Genomic DNA, 17,343 nt, shown 5'->3' with positions numbered 1-17,343 from the left:
CTCCAGTATCTTTGCCAAGAATACCCCCAAAGGGGTTCAGACCCGACCGAAAAATGACTGAACATTCAGCTGTTTGTTCTGGGACATGATTCCAATTTGGGGACGAGATTAGGGTTAGATAGCTAAAGGTTTAAAAAAAAATAAGAATTACTGGAGGGGCGGCCAGGTAGCACAGCAAGTAAGAGCACCGGCTCCAGTGTTGAGAAAACCTGGAGATCGAATCCCGGGCTCAGACACTTAGCACCCACCCAGAAACACCTGGCCGTGTAACCTTGAGCAAGTTACTTAACCCCAATTGCTTAGGGGCGGCCAGGTGGCTCAGCGAGTAAGAGTACTGGCTCCAGTGTTGGGACGACCTGGAGATCGAATCCCGGGCTCAGACACTCAGCACCACACCCAGAAATAGCTGGCCGTGTAACCTTGAGCAAGTTACTTAACCCCGATTGCTTAAAAATATTAAAAAAAAAAAGAATTACTGGAGAAAATGGAAAATAGTCTGGCAGAAGTCCAAGCAACCTCTCACACCGTCTACCACAGGAAACTAAGATGGTGGAGGAGACAGACATCTCTTCCAATCCCCACGACTACTCAAACCTCTCAAAAATGGAAATTGTGCACAAAAGATAAAGCAATTTCATCTGTCTCTATGGGCTGGGACACCCAGAATTCAAAAGAATATAAAAACAAAGCAAAATTTTTGCGTTAAAGATCAGACAAAGCTGATGCTCACCAATTAAACAAGTTGTGGTAAAGAATGATGAATATGATGGAAACAGACACCTGTGAAGATTTTGATGAACTGATGCAAAGCTAAGTCAGCAGAAATGGGACTTTGACAATGTCAACGGGAAGATCAAACATCCCAAAGTAGATAATACTGAGCAGGGTGAAATAATAATGACCAAGTCTGACCCCAAAGAAGAGATGGGAGAAAATTTCCCGTTCCTGTTTCTCTGCAGAGGTTGGGGATAGAGGAAGAAAGTCTATGAGTGTGGAGCACTCAGTACAATGGAAGCCTTATTGGGTATGTAGTTGATGTGAAAACAAGACATATGAGAGGGCCAGCTAGGTGGTGAAGTGAATAGAGCACCGACCTTGGAGTCAGGATGACCTGAGTTCAAGTCCAGCCTCAGATACTTAGCTGTGTGACCTTGGGGCAAGTCACAACCCCAATTGCCCTGTCTTTCCCCCCTCAAAAAAAAACACAGAAATGAAATGTATTATTTATTAGAAAATTGGATCCAATTGGACTTTAGAGGAAGGGACCAGCAGCTTGGGAAGTAGAGTGGGAACTGGCATCTGGGCGGGTGAGGGCCAGGAGCCAGGAATATGGCAGGGCAGGCATCTTCTGGCCTTTCTGCTGCTGAAGGGTGGCGCGTAGGAAGGGAACTCAGGGGCCGATGCAGCACCCAACGGTGGGTGGTGGCGGCTGCTGGAAATATTGAGACAGCACCTGGAAAACAAAGGGAACACATTCCACCCCAGGGCTGCATGCCATCCCACCCACATCCTGCTTCAGTAACAGCAAGTCGATCACATCAAGTTGCCACAGGGACCAGCAATGACATAGACCTGAGGGAGGGGACCACGGGGGCCGCTGGAGGCAGCCTTCCCACGGTGCCCTGGCGGGCCTGGAATCAGTGACAGAGGAGAAGAGAAGGCTGGGGGCAGCAGGGAAGTCAGCCTTACAACAAAGGAGAAAGAGGGCTGGCCATAAGCTGCAGCACAAGGGTGAGACTCTAGACACTGGGAAGTGCTTTCTTTCCTTTCCTCCATCTTTCTGTGTAGAAGGATGAGATCTCAGACCGGCAGATCAGGAAGAGCCCATCAAGGTCATCTAGTCCACCCCCCTGCCTCCTGCCCTGGGCTTATTCTCAGGACTACAGGCTGCCCTCCTATGTCGGCTCATTTCTTCACATGTGGAGATTTGTCCTTCAGGATGACCTCAAGACTTGAGCATACTTCTTCTCACTCTGTCTGTACTTTCTCTCCAAACTGTGGGGTCTACTGGAATCTGGGGGACAGGGTTCAAATCCTCTTGTATCACCTGTTGAGGCCCCTCTGATGCTGCAGGTCACTCTTCTGCTCCTGGAGGACAGATGGACCAGAAGTGACCACACCCAATTTCCTTGCCCACTCCCAGGATGCCATACAATAACAGGAAGGGCTGTATGGGGAACTGGCTGCCCTGGCCCCTTGGCCTACCTCTGCCACTCCCACAGGCATTTTGCTGGACCTGGGCAGCCTCATGCATGAAAGAGGGGATGGGAATTTGAGCATCCCTATGTCCTAAGGCTCCTTGTAGCTCTGTCTGTTTCTGAAGCTATAGCCCTAGAAGGGGGAAACTTCATCTTGGGAACAAGAGCCTTTTGGGAAATCTTGGCCTTGCCTCATGGCCCAGGCAGGGCCAGGGGAGGTGACCCAAGTGGAGGCTGGAAGATTTGAGGTGTGGCTTGGGTGCATTCTAGGGGTGGTCGCCTGCTTGGGTCCTGGCTTTTGGCTCCTAGCCGAGAGAATGGGGCTTAGCCAGAAACACTCATCTGTTCACACCTCCTGGTGGAAGGAGGCCAGGCCTGGCTTGCTTTCCTCCTTCCTTGGAGGCAAGCCCAGCCAGCAGAGCCAAACTGACCCAGGCTTGTTGCTTCCCAGACACCCTGGGGTCACCCCTCCTCCCCACCCCATCCCTGAGGGGGTCCTCAAATTCTTCCACCATATGGCCCGTCCAGCAGGCCTGGAGTTGGCGCCTGCAGGGTAAAGAGGCGAGGCTCCCAGGCCTGGAGAAAGGAGAGAATCCAGGCACAGGTTTCAGGGTAGGGAGGGAAGGAGGCAAGAAAGGAGGTGTTTATCAGGAGGGAAGAAGGGGGTGGAGGGGGTTACTATGGAGAAGCCCCACTTCTGGCCTCCTTGGGAAGGGGCTGCTCCCAGCCCTGCTTTCCCCTCAGAGCACTTCACAGTCAAAGGTGCAGCCACAGGAGTGGGGAGGGAATCAATTTACAGGGAGGACAAAAACAGACTTCCTGCTTTGCCAGGACTGCCTGACTGGGAAGAATTTGTGAGGTGGTCCCCCCATTCACCACCCCCCCCCCCGGCGTCCCCCCCGCCTTCCGGCTAAAGGAAGAGTAAGAATATCTGGTCTTCAATCTCAGCTCTGCTACTTTCTATGTGACCTTGGACAAACTCAGCTCTGGACCTCAGTTTCCCCATCTGTAAATACAAGTTTGATTTCTGCCTTGAAATCCTCTGCTAAGGCTTTTAATGCATAGAGTCAACTTGCTAGGTCCTGGTATAACTCTCTAGAGCTCAGAATGAGGCATCCAAGGAAGGTGCCAGAGTTGACCAACTGTAAAGTGCCTTGCCAGTGTCTTGGCATTTCATCATGGTCTCCCAAGTGGCCGGCACACTCTGGAAATCTTTGTGGGATTGAATGTGTTTGTGTTAATCGGAAGCCCATTGGAGACGCCATTGGGGGAGCAGGAGGGCCTGCACCTCCCTCACTGACCATGGGGCACTGGCAAGAATGGGCAATGATGTTCCTGTCTGATGTGTCAGCCCTGCTCTCCTTATTGACAGTGATGATAAGGAGGAAGACAAGGCTCAGGCAGTGGAATTAGCTCCTGCTTATGTCGCCCTCGGCAGAAATGACCTGACAAAGCTCACAGACAGGTCAATGACGTTATTGTGCCCATTTCCAAGGTGAAAAGGGGTGTGCCCACCATTACCCAGCAGTGTGAGAAGGGCTGCTCTGGCTGCTACCTCCCACTGCTCAGTGGTCTCTGGCAAAGAGAGAAAGTGGGCACCGAGACAGTCCTTCCATCAGGGTGGGAGTGGTGGTCAGTAATGCAGATCTTCGTCCCGGGAGGCCGACAAAAGGCCAGGAAGGCCCTTGCCTGCCGGTTTGCTGTGGAAGTGTGAAGTCTGGTTACATCACAGCCCAGAGACCCTAAATCTGCCCTCCCCGAAACAATTCACTGATTACAAAGGGCTCCATAAGCACTGCCTGCCCCTCCCTTCTCAGCCACCTCTTTGGCTCACCCAGGCTTCACCTTGGCAAGGCAAACTCTCTCAACAGTCTGTGGGAAAAGGGGTGGGTGGGGGAAGGAAGTTGAGGGGAACTTCTGGGAGGACTGTTTATACAGGAAACTGATTGAGTTGCTTCATTCTGTGTGCCTAGCACAGGGCCTGGCACATAGTAGGTGCTTATGTACCCCCAGTGCTTAGCACAGGGCCTGGCACATAGTAGGTGCTTATGTACCCCCAATGCTTAGGACAAAGACATATAGTATGTGTTTACCAAATGCCTTTTTAGGAAGCAGGGGACTGGGGTTGGGTTTCTAAAGAAGGAAGGAAGAAGAGAAATCCAAACCTGAGACCTTAGAATACTGGATATAGGACATTAATTCTTCAAGGGACTGGTCAGATTATCTGATCCAACACCCTGATTTTACACACATGCAAACTCAATTCCAGAATGGCAAAATGACTTCATGCCAATAGAGGAATACCATATGTTTGTTAAATTTTTCAAAAAAAAATGGAGCATAGCTTCATGATAGCCTTTTTTCACCATACCCAGTGGCATTTTGGTAGCTCTTTTCACCAGAGCCAGTCTTTCCATATGATGATCACAGTATCATAGCTCAAAATGCAGTCACCCCCACCCCATGCACATAGAACAAATGGAAATAGACAATCAGGGCATTAGGCCTGAGGATAGGCCATTGGTACAATGGAAATGAGGCAGTGGGGCTGAGGAAACACACTAGTGCTCTATTCTCTGCAATTGTGGGCATTCCTGGAAACTATGAATGGGCAAATGCAAGATGGCGCCTGGGTCTGAGAGGAGGAGGAAGAGGTTGGACCTGGGGTCAGTGACCTGGAATAGGATGGTTCTTGGATTTCCCTCTAGAAGCTGGCCCAGAAAGCCAAGAGAGGGGATAGGAACTATTCACCCCACTCTCCAGATAGAGACAACAGAGACCCAGAGAGGGGACCAAACCTGGCCTGATGCCAGGGTAACAAAGTTACCCCTCAATACATGCCCTATCCTTCCCGGGGTCTTATGCATGAAACTGGACCAAGGTAACTTTAAGGCTGAGGTGCCCCTGGACGTGTTCAGACCTGGCACTCAATCAACTTGTTCCCCAGCCATGCCAATGGCCTGAACATGTGTAGGGCTAGGGCTAGTGTGCCACATGTGTCCCCTACATGTACATCCCCCATCCACATCTCTCCATGCCTCCCACTATGGAAGGCTGTGCCCCATGTGAAAGATTGGGGAAGGGGGTGGGAAATTGAGCAGGGAGAGCAGTTGTGAGCATTGTGGCTGTGTTAACTGGGTGGGGGAGAGAAATCTTGCTGTGATGTGTTCTGGGATGAATTCTGGGAAGGAAGGAAGGAAGGAAGGAAGGAAGGAAGGAAGGAAGAAAGGAAGGAAGGAAGGAAGGAAGGAAGGAAGGAAGGAAGGAAGGAAGAAGAGGGAGGGAGTGCTGGCAATGGTTAAGCTTCTGTGCCTGATAGAGGATGCCTAATAACCCCCCTTCCAACACCCCTTCCCCTTTCCATAGAGGACCTACTATGGGGCAAGGGGGTACTTGCTTCTTCTTCCTCTCCACTTTTGTCTCTCTGGCCCTTCTGGCTACTGGGGGATGATGATGGTTTGCTGCCAGAGAGGAATGGAATGTTCATTCTGGGAGTCTAGCTATCAACCTGCTCTGACTCTTTCCTGAGTCAAGTATGTCTTTGAAATGGACCTCAAAGGAAGGAGTGCTGAGGGGAAGGAGGGCATAACTAGGAGGATGGGGGCTGAGCCATTAATCTGTTTGGTGGTGACATGGACCCACATTCTCAGTCAGATGAAGGGATGTGGAGCCCAGCAGGAGGGATGGTTTCCAGGTCCTTTCCCCACCTCTTCTCTCTCCAGGAATGCCAGAATGTACTGGCAATTCTGCTCCTTTACCGAGTGCAGACAGAGTGTTGTGGGTCTCCTGGAAGCATTCCCTAAGTAGGTCTCATGCCCCTCCCCCACTCCCTGCTTGCAGCTGCACTAAAGGGATCCTCAGCAGTCTTGCATTTCAAGCCAGGAGCCTCTCCCAGGATGAAAAGACCCTTGTGGAGATTCCGTTCTCCACTTCCCACCTCCAAAGCCCTGGCAGTTCATGGAATCCATGTTGTAATGGCATGCCTCACAATGCAATGACTGATTGGCCCTACAAATGCCTGCTACAGTCATAAGGACACACAATGAAGCCCAGCGGGTCTGGTCAGAGGCAGGGATAGGAGTAACAAACCTCCTGTGAGAACATTTGAAAAATTCCCTTCCAAGGCTGGATCTGCCAAAGGGCACGGGCTACTGTTTCCATGGGTAGGCAGGGCCTGTTCACATGTTGTTCTGACACATACCATTTTACACACATTTCCTTATATGTGTGTCCACCCAGGTTCTCAACATGTTCCCCCTCCCCTGTTGGAGGCTGGGTTCCAAATGAGGGGTCGGGGGTATCAGGAGTAGATTTCGTTTTGAGCAACTGCAGAAGAAAAGATTATTATTTAGCAACCAATCAATCAAATCAAATCTCCCCAGTAGTGAGGGCACCTCAGACACCTCAGAGTCACAGTATGTAAACACAAGGATGAAGGTGACAGCCACAAATGGTTGTGAGTCCAGAGGAAGGGCGGGAAAAGGCACCTCTGCCTCCTTCCCAGAGGCAGCAGGGAGACTGTTGGGAGGAAACCTGGCTAGAACCTCACATGGCTTCATTGGTTGGCTCAATTTGCCTTTATTCTTGGGAGGGGAGAGAGGAGGGGAATGTATTTCAAATATATTGTGAAATATAAAGATATAAAAACAAAAGATTTCAATAAATTTTTTATAATTCACAATTATTATATGAGGTGTGGAGATACCCCATGGGCACTGGGTTCCCAAAGGTCCCAGCTAGGTCTGCAGACGTGCCTCCTTTTCCTGACTTTCAAACTGCTGGCACTTCAAGACCGGCATCTGGGTGCTGCCACCTGACATGTTGGAGTTCTCAAGCCCGCCCCCTCCACACACACCCCCTGCCGGGGATGAAGCCTCTCCCTGCCTTAACCTCATTCGTCAGAATCGACTGGTGGCTTGCCTGATCCCAGTAACACACACCATCTATGGTCTGGCGTCAAGTCCTTTCTTCAGAGGGGGAGGACGGAATTGCCTGGCCCAAGGGCCATTTTCTTCACTGGGGCTGGAGTTTGAATGCCAGCTCTGCCACTTCCTTCCCTATGTGACCTGGGGAAAGCAGCTCCCCCTCTCTGGGTGTCAGGTCACCCTTCAGTAAAATGAGACTGCCAGATGGGCTGATTGCCAAGGTCCCTTCTGCTTCCAAATTCTAGGGGTCTCTGGCTATAATCAATGACCAAAGGCTGTGTCTGCCATGCTTGGGGTTCCATATCCCAGACACGGCCCCATCTCCCCAAGGTCAAGGATTTCCCCCCTCCCATGGCCCAAGAGAGCCCACTGTCTTGGGTGTGCTTGGCCAGCCTATAAAAGTGGGCACGTCTGCTTTGTCTCTGCACCTCTGACTCTCTGGACCTGGTGCCAAACTGAGGGGTCCTTAGAACCCGTGCCAGCTGGCTCTCTACTCTTGGCCTCTTGTCATATCCTGTGACTGACAGGGATCCCCAAACCAAGCCCACTGAGGTCATATGACATGCTTTCCTCCTCACTGCACTGGAGTCAAGGTTGCTATCCCCATTGTATAGGAGTGGAAACTAAAGGTGCTCAGGTGATTGGCCTGAGTTCACACAAGAAACATCAGGTGGTAGAACCTGGCTTTTCTGACTAAATTTGGTGATTTTTCCATAGCCTCAGGAGTCCTGGGAAGTTATGAGGGCTAGGCAGGGAAGGAGGCCAGGCTCAAACTTGCCTTCCCTCAAGGACACAAGGGAGGGAGCTGGGTACAGAGGCACTGAAGAGAGGCAAGGCCTTGCTGGCCTCTGTGGAGAGAAGGCTCCAGTATCCTAATCCCCCAAGTCAGATACCAAACAGGCTGCTCTGATTGGTCTCTTTGCTTGTCCAGCATACTCAGGTTGAGTCCCAGCCTAAGAAACCTCCACTGCCGAGTGTCTATTGTTGGACACCCAAAGGGCAACAAGCCTACTAAGATTCCTTCTCCCTGCTCCCAGTCATTATCAAGAGGCTAACTGGTCCCCACTCCTCTCTTTCTTGTGTCCCGCACCTCCCAGGGCCTTCCACTCTCTTGCACCTTCCAGTGTCTCCCCCCATGATGCCAGGGCCTCTTCCCTCTCTGGAAGTCTGGTTGGGAAGTAGCACCCATCTGCCTTGCTAGAGAGGGTGTGCACAGTCTGGGAGGCAGAGCATGGGGAGGATTGTCCTTACTCCCTGACCCTCCCTCTCAGCTGCTTCTACCACTGCCCCTCCTTCCTCTGGCCCCCTGGCTTTCCCAGCCTGCTACAGTCACTCCTTTAAAGTCCTAACTAGGTCATAGCCAATCTGAGCATCCCCCTAGGATTAAACAATCTGATCTGATGGCTGAGGATAAGGTCAATTTCTCATGGCTTTGTTCCTGCAGGGAGCTTGTCAGGACCAATCATTTCCAAGTGAGGGAGTCAGGAAGCCTGACTCCCTTTGCATCTCCCTGGCCAGGCACTGTCTTATTCACACAGCTCAGGTGCCTGGCCTGGCATCACAGGGCACAGTCCTCCTCAGGGGGCTGAAGGTGGGCACAGCCCTGTCCTTGTCTCAGGACCCTGAACTGGCTTCCTGGGGAGGGTACGCTGCCCTGCCCACACAGGTCATGGGCTTTAGTTCTAGTAGAGGCAGCAGACAGGCAGGGCTGGCCCCTTAACTAGGATGGGGCAAACAGGACTTTGGCCTAGGGCACTGACCACTGCCATGGGCCCTCCCTGCATTTCAGCTTAGTCTTCCAAAGATGTCCCTGAGGCCCTTCTCCTCCCAGAACAACTCCTGTGGGTGGGCTGCAGGCTTCTGGCCATGGGCGGGTCAGCACCAAGGTAGCCCCCCAGGGATGATTTTGGGGGCCGATCGTCTCTGCAAGGTGGAAGGGGGGAGCTCCCCTCCCTTCGGTGCCGATTCTGTGTTAGAGGCCTGTGATCGTTCACAATGAAAGGGCCCTGCCCTAAAGGAGCTTACATTTACCCAGGTGCACACAAACTTCTGAGGAAGTAAATGCAAAGGATTAGCTATCCCAGGCCCCTCCTCTCTCGTGTGCATACTTGGTGATTTGTGAGATGGCTGACAAGCATGGGGTAGGGGACCAGGCTCCTCCTTGGGGGGGCGGGGAGGCACCTGGACTGGGCTGTGGAGGGGGGACGGTGAGCTGACCAGTCTGACACGAAAGTGGGGCTGGAAAGAATGAGTGTGGCTGCCAGATCCCAGGAGTGGCCGCCAAGCTGCCAAAGAAGCATTGGAAAGGTTTGGATATGAGGCTGGCATGGCCCAGCCACCCCAGGCTTGAGGAAAAGCACTTTGGAAGCTGAGGGCAGGCTGGAGGCAGAGCCAGTGAGGAGGCTCCCAAGGTGGTCCAGATTCAAATGAGACCAAAGATGCTGCTGATGGCTGGTGGGAAGGCTTCTGGGAGCTGAATCCTGGAAGGATTTGGACAATGTTGATAGAGTGCCATGGGATAAGGGGGTGTGACAGGCAGAGGGAGCCCCTTGGGCCATAGGGGACCAAAGCTGAGCTGGAAAAGCCTCATTGATTCATCTACTTTGGCCAGAATGAGATTGAGCTGAGGATGGGGAAGGAGAGAGACAGAGACAGAGAGAGACAGAGACAGAGAGAGCAAGAGAGAGGGAGAGGAAGGGAGGGAAGTGGTGAGGACTTTGGGTAAATAGTAAGTGAATGAATCAGGTCAGGAACCATTGCAAGGCAGATATCCCGACATTCCCTGAGGTTGGGAGCCACGCAGACAGTCCAGGTCACTTGGGCGCTGTCCAGGGTCTGCCATGAAGGAAGGCTCCACTTCTTAGCTGAGGGGCTGTGGGCACTTCCCCTTCTGAACCTCAGTTTCCTCAGTTGTATCCCTAGTATATAGCCCAGTGTCTGGCATACAAGAAATCTTTAATAAACACTGCATGTGTGTGTAGGCATGCATGTGTGTAGGTGTGTGCATGTATATGTGTATCTATCCTCTCTCTCTCTCTCTCTCATTCTCTCAAGGTTTTGGAGCTGGCAAAAATCTTTGAGCTTATCTAATGCAACCCTTTTCTTCAACAAAGGAAGAAGAGACTGAGGTCCAGGAAGGCCCCAGGGCCTTTTATCCAGTTGGACTTTAGGCTTTCAGCATCCAGGACCCTTGGCTTGACTTTGATGAATGACAGTGAGCCACTCTACCTACAGTCCCTTTGGAGTTTGAGAGCCTACGGGTGGCTTCTAGTTCCGGTTGCTGCCTATTTGACATTGAGAAAGACCCTTCCATTCTTTGAGACTAAATTTCCTCCTCTGTGAAATGGCGGGGGAGGGGGAACATCAGCCAGCCCTGCAGCCCCCAGCTGGAAATGGCAATGGGTGTTGAGATGCTGCTAGGCTGTGTACGCTAGCTCTGTGGCTGTATTAGCAAGCACCCCAGCACACCCAGGATGGTGGGCTACTACAGGTTCTTTTGATCTGCTTTATAAAGGAAAGACAGCTTTAAAGGGGTTAACAATTCCACTTTAATTACAGAGAAAGAAGTGATATAGGGGAGGCTAGGTGGCGCAGTGAGTAAAGCGCTGGCCCTGGAGTCAGGAGGACCCAAGTTCGGTTCCGGCCTCAGACACTTAACACACACAAACACTAGCCATGTAACCTTGGGCAAGTTACTCATGAGTGGACCCCCAAAGTAAAATACCAACTCAGAGTATATCCATTTCTCAGAGCCAGAGGGCATCACAATCTTCCTGACTCAGCACCTAATTAGTTTAGTATTGAAGGTGTGAAAGCCTCTCCGTGTAAGCAAGCCTCCCCCAAGCAAGCTCCAACTTAGGCAAGCTCCTCCCCCAGTGGGCTCTATGTGACTCAGGACATATCACAGCTGGTCAGAGGCCTATTAATGGGTGGGGAAGATCTTTACATCCCCTTAACATTACAGAAGGAAAACACAGTTTGGCTGAAAAGTTGAGGCAGGTGACCTGCCTTGGACCCTTGAGCTGTGGAATGGACACCTGCTGCCTCTCCCTTCTTTCTCTCTCTGAGCTCCTTCTTTGTGAGAGGAGAATGCAGGGGATCAGAAAAGGGAAGACTGGCCCAAGGTCATATGGAGTTCCCATGGAAACTGAGTTCTCTTCTTCCCCCACAACTTACTCATTGCCGGCCTTCTGGTTCCCAAGGAGTCAGTTACTGCTGGGAGCCCTTCCCTTGATCAGCCTGGTCTCCCCCGGGACTCTATCTACCTCCCAAGCCACCAGCTGGGCCCACTCAAGGAACCAGAGCCCCGGGCCTCCTCAGCCACCTCTCGGGGCAAGACTCCCCATGGTCAGGCTAGGCCAAAGGAGGAGGAGGGAGAGGAAGGGAAATGCTCAGTCTGGTTGATTGGAGCTTTGCTGGCCAGGGGCATCTCTTTAATGCTGGGTCTATTTCTGTGCTAAAAAGCCTCCAATTCATACTCCTGGGCTCCAGGTGTCAATTGCAATATGCTGGGACCTGTGCCTTCTCACTCACAATGAGGAGCAGCAGCTCAGAGTCCACTTCCTAACTAGGTAACCTCAGGTAAGTCCCTGCCCCTCCATGGGCCTCAGTTTCTCTGATAGTAAAATGATGAGGGTGGAACAGGTGGCCTCTGAGGTCCGGGATCTTCTTCATTCATTTCTGTGGGCAAGACCTCAGTTTCTTCATCTGTTAAATGGAGGCAACAATACCTTTTTCAAGGTCAGCTTGCTGTGAGGCTCCAATGAAACCAAGAGGGCTAGACCAGTGCTTCAGAAATGTTAGCACTCAGCCCTCTTTCGGCATTTGGGTTGCTGGCCTGAGGGAGTGTATGGGGCAAAGTGTGAGGAGTGGTGGGTGTTCAGAACCTGGGCTGCACCTTGGATTTGTTACACAGTTTTTTGGTCATCGTGCATTCAGAACCCTTCTACTGTTGCCCAAGTTTTCACAGCCCCATGGGGGTCACTACCCACAGTTTGAGAAGCCCTCTGCTACACAATCTTGGCAAGCCACTCCTCACCTTCCTCAGTCTCCCCAGCTGAAATATATGGCCCCTAATAATCCCAGGGCTGCCAGGCAGGGGAGCAGAGGTGAGCAAAAAGGTGGAGAAGTTTGAGGAACATCTCCAAAGTATGCTTGCTATTGGGAGAACATGGCATTTCCGGCTGGCTTTTTAAAGGCTCACGTTGGGGGTGCTTATCAGTCCCCTTCAGACTCTGCCCCTGCCTTGATTGGACCATCCATTTGGAGGAAAGGGCCCAGGCCAGCCCCATTCACTCTTCAGTCTTTGCTGGGCCCCACTCCCAATTGCCCTTTGCCAGGCCCCCATGCCACAATGGAAACTCCTCCAGGGCAGGGCCTGCATCCCCATTGTGAAGCAGAGTGCCCAGCTTCGGGGATGGCTTAATTAGTGCTTCTTGACCCACCACTGGAGAGGCAGAGCTGGCATTCAAAGTCAGCTTTTCTGACTGAGCTGCTGTCCAGAGTCAAATGCAAACCTGATTTTATAGTTGGGGCTCAGAAAGGAGAAGAGATTTGACCCAGGTTGGACAGCAAGGTGGTGGCCAAGTCTGTCTCAGTCCAACTGCTCAGTGTCCTGGCCTGCCTTTCCAAGGGGACAGAGGCTGGGCCCCCTCCCTGCCTGCAGGTACCAGGGCCAAGTCAAGAGTGGGGCCTCAGCAGTCACCTGATTACCCACCCTGTTGTACCCAACTCTTGGCCCAGTTCCATGGGGATGCAGACATGGCAGAGCCATGGCAGGGGCGGGGGAGTAGGAGCTGGTGGGGGAGCCAGGCAGCTGCCACTGGAATGTGCCAGACACATGGTTCCTATTTGGTGTCTTCTTTCCCGCCTCCCATATCTGGCCTCCCTGCCCCCTCCTACTCAGGAAAGTCCAAAAAGAAACAAGAGGTTGTGTCTAGTTCGGGGAGCTTGGTTCTGTCTGGTCCCTGCAGGAGAGAAAAGTGATCAGACAGGCCCTGTAGACAGGCAAGGGGCCCCAGTGGGGAGGAGAGCAGGTGGCGTCCAAGTATTTAACAATGGAACAGACCTTGAAGGTCATGAAGGCCTCATTTGACAGAGGTGGAAATCGGACCCTAAAGGAGAAGTGACTGGCCCAACGTCACACATCTGAGACATGGCCCAGCTGGAATTAGAGCCAGGGCCTCATACTTTGGAGCCATTGTTTGGTCCATTGGTTTACACTTAGGAAATTGAATGAAGGCCTGGGAGTGGAAGGGCCTAAAGCCCCCCTGCTCATGAGTAGCAGAGGCAGGCCTAGAATCTAGGATCTCTTACTCCAAAACCAGTGAAATGAGCCTCCAATTCTTGCTATTATACAATGCTCCCCTTGTGACTGGGCCATTTCCATTCCAGGTGCAGCCAAAAAGTGGAAGGGGCCCCATGGAGCAAGGGAAGGGGCTCTGTGGAAGGGAGGAAACCTGTTTTAGGAGGGGCCCCTTCCCCAACACTGCCAGATTTCTCCACCGGGGGCAGGAGGCTGGGCAAGCTGCGCCTGCAGACTTTGTAGGGCCCAGAGATTCTGTTGTAGCCCACATGGAGAGATTGAAGGGTCCCACAGGGTTTGGGGGTACTTGTTTTTATAGACAGAGCCATGGAAACCATTCGGTTACCCCCTCTGCTATCCCCTCCCTCAAGTATCTGCACTCCCTCCCTGGTTTCTTTCCTGCCACTTGCAAACATGCCCACCTCTCCCCATCCTGAAGAACCTTGCTGGGAGTGGTTAGGTGGTACAGTGAATAGAACACCGGCCCTGGAGTCAGGATGACCTAAGTTCAAATCTGATCTCAGACACTTGACACACTTACTAGCTGTGTGACCTTGGGCAAGTCACTTAACCCCAATTGTCCTGCCTTACCCCCTCCAATAAAAAAAAAAAAGACTTTCCATTCCTGCTCACTAGGAGCCTACATCTCTGGAATCTTGCTTAACTCCTCAGAAAGGCTGCCCACAATCGCTGCCTTCACTTCCTCTCTTCACATTCTCTTCTTACCCCTTTTGTCCATCCTCATTCTCTCTGACCTGTCTGACCTCTGATACTGGGGGTCACTGTGTCCTCCTTGATCCTCTCTCCTCCCTAGGTTTATGGCACACCCCTCTGTCCTGGTTGCCCCTTCTCTGGCTCTTCCTCCAGATGTCACCCTCTAACCCAGGCTCTGTCCTGGTCTCTCGGCTCTTCCCCCCACATCCTACCCCACATGGGGACCTCCTCAGCTCCCCTGGATTGAATGCCTGTCTCTATGCTGAGCATTCTCCCTTCCCTGCCCCAGCCTCTCCGTGGACCTCCAATCTCACACCTCCATCTGCCTCTCAGACGTCTCCAACAGGGCGTCTGAAACTCCACATGTCTAGAACAGAATTTGGCATCATTTCCCCATAACCTTCCCTATTGCCATACAGGACAACGCCACTCTCCAAGGTTTGTCCCTTCTCTCCTCAGTTACTGCAGTAGCTGCTGGAGGTGGGGGAGGGGCGCTGCATCTCCCTGTTCCAGTCTATCCTCCATTCAGCTGCTAAGGAAATTATCCTCTAAAGGATGGGTTTGGCCAGGTCACTCCCCCACTCACTCAACCCCAGTGGCTCCCTAGGGCCTCCAGGACCAAAAACAAGATGCTGTCCTTCGTGCCCTCCCCAGTCTTCTCACACCTCCCTCCCCAGCACATTCTCTTCCCTCCAGTGAGCCCGGCCTCAGGCTGTTCCAGCCCCTCTACCTCGGGCCTTCCCTGCTTCCTTCACTTCCTATTGGTCCTGCCTGGTGTTCACTGGTAGGTATGTTTGCCTGTGGTTGCCCCCATTAGCCTGGGAGCTCCTCCGGGCCAGGGCCAGGCTTTTGCCCTCTTTCTGTCCCCAGTGCTTGGCACAGGGCCTGGTGCATAGTAGCTATGTCTTAATTCATTGATTCTCTTTTATCTAGATTCTCTCCTTCCAGACCTCAACCCTACCCAGTGCCCACGTTCTCCCAGCAATGGCAATCAGGGCCCTCAGATGCAGGAGACTGGGGGCCTGGGCCCTGTTGATGCCAATCTTCATGCATGCGTCTCCATGTGCACAGCCATGTCCATAGCTACACACACGGACACTGGGGCACCAAGCCCCTGGCTACATGGCCCCAGATGTGGCACACAGGTATGGGCACCCTCACCTCAGTCAGTCAATCAGCAAGCATTTCCCAAGTGCCTACTATGGAGATACATACATCTATACAGGTACTATGCCTGCAGAGACACAAGCAAAACCCCAGTGGGTTCCCGCCCTTAGGGTGCTCACAAGCAGGGCTGTGCACCATTGCAATGCCTAGGTGCGTCCAAAGCATACACTAGCACTTGGAGCCTGCACACATCTGTGGCTAGAAAACGTATCCTGGCCTCTGGCAGCTGCAGATCTGTGCCCTCCTCAACACAGCCAGCCAGGCCTGAGCACCCTCACCTCTACCCTATCACCCCTGGCTCCTGAGGCCTCCTGACACTGGTCACTGCCCTTCCATCTGACCTCAGCACCTTTGCTCACAGAATGCCCTCCTCCTTTCTTCCCTTCCCCACTCCCCCTTTTCTCCTTCCTTCTTTCTTCTCTCCCTTCCCCACAGAATTACAGAATGGAAGCTGAAAGGGACCCAATACCCAAATTCTATACAGACAAACAATGAGGCTCAGATTGGAAAAGGAACTCAGCCAAGGTCACACAGCTAGTAAGTAGAAGAATAAGCCAGCTGAGTCCAGGTGCCCTCCTCCACAGACCCCTTTAGAGACTTTGTGCCTACTACCTACCATCATCGAATATGAGGAAATGTGCTGTGTGGACCTGCCTGGGCTTCTGGCTTGTGCACCCAGCTACAGGGAATGGAGTGTGTGTGTGTGTGTGTGTGTGTGTGACAGACAGAGAGAAAGAAGGAGAGGGACAGAGAGAGAGAGAGAGAGAGAGAGAGAGAGAGAGAGAGAGAGAGGTGTGGGGAGGGTGAGGCCTGGCTGCTTGAGCAAGGCTGACCTTCCTCAAGAGGCAGTGAAGGACACAGGGAGAACAAGTAAGTCAAAATGACCTGTGTTGGATCTATGTTCCCAGAATGCACAGGGACCTCAGGTGGGGAGATTGTGGCCTTGGGGGGCATCCAGGTCCAGGGAAATAGCTGGAGAAGAGGACACCTTCTGAGGGCAGGCAAGAGGTTAGCGCAGAGAGCTGCCAGCGTGGACCCTAGTTTGACAGATGAGGAGGTGGCTGGACGTTGTACGTGGGCAGGGCAGCACAGGGGCTCCCCAGCAGAGCTGGGGTTTGTACCCAAGGCCTGCAGATCTACTGGCCACTGAGCTTACCAGGGTCATCTCCGTTCCCTGAGCCAGTCAAGCCTTCACTGAGCCTAGGACAGTCATTCAGTATCATTAGGCTTGAAAGGACCTCAGAGGAAGAGGAGATTTCCAAAGTCAGAAGTCTCCTGTTGGCATCCTGGCTAGGCCACCCCCTCCAAGGCCCTTTCTGCCTCTGGGCTGCCTCACCTTCTTCCTTTGGAAAAGGAGGTAATTCAGTAAATCAGGGGCCTTAAAGGCCCCCTGGAACTCACCGTCATATGCCACCTGCCCCTCCCAGGAGCTTGTCAGCCTCGATGCTAAGTCAGTCCTTCAGAGTGTTGATTCATTTCTTCTCATCCTGCCCTCAGGTCTCTGTCCCTGTCTCTCTGCATCTCTCCATCTCTGTTTCTGTGTCTCTCCATGTCTCTGTCTCCCTCTCTTGGATACTTGCAGCCCTAAGGTGTCTTCCTTCCTCTTCTTCCTTAGCCCTCAGAAGCAGCCCGAAGCAGAGCTAAGCCTTTCCTGCCCCATGGTTGGAGCTTTGCCTCCCAGGCCCAGCTCTGACACTCCCTGGGCCTTGGAGCTCACAACAGCTGGTCAGGAGGCTATTTCTGGATGTTGCTGAGGGGTGACTGCCTATGCTGGGGCCTCTCACACTTCCCTTGGCCTTGGCAGAGAGCATAGACCCCTGGGAGGAGCAGCTGGGCAATGGGGGATGGAACAATCTCCATTAGGTTCAGGGTGTCCACAAGGACCACTGACTTCTCCTTTAAATGTAGCCCCTCTGCTACTCTCCTCAGCCCTTTTGCTGCCCCTCCCCCGCTCTCTTTCTCTCCTCACCAGCCCCAAGTCTACACTGGTACACACACACACACACACACACACACACACACACACACACACACA

General features: G+C 52.6%; 1 long non-coding RNA gene across 1 annotated transcript; it reads right to left on the bottom strand.

Moving 5' to 3' along the window:
- Positions 1-1,216: 1,216 nt before the first annotated feature.
- On the bottom strand, positions 1,217-17,096 carry LOC138177121 (uncharacterized). Its single transcript, XR_011172427.1, has 2 exons — positions 16,710-17,096; positions 1,217-1,453 (listed from the first exon to the last, which is right to left on the bottom strand). It is a non-coding gene; the product is annotated as an uncharacterized lncRNA (long non-coding RNA).
- Between the last annotated feature and the right edge of the window lie 247 nt (positions 17,097-17,343).

The sequence above is a fragment of the Petaurus breviceps genome, unplaced genomic scaffold (genome assembly GCF_028583685.1).
Source record: "Petaurus breviceps papuanus isolate PSGF00001 unplaced genomic scaffold, PetGlider_PUasm1.0 90333, whole genome shotgun sequence".
NCBI classification, from domain to species: domain Eukaryota; kingdom Metazoa; phylum Chordata; class Mammalia; order Diprotodontia; family Petauridae; genus Petaurus; species Petaurus breviceps.
The sequence above is the reverse complement of the archived record's forward strand: the minus strand, read 5'-3'. Positions and strand labels throughout refer to the sequence as shown.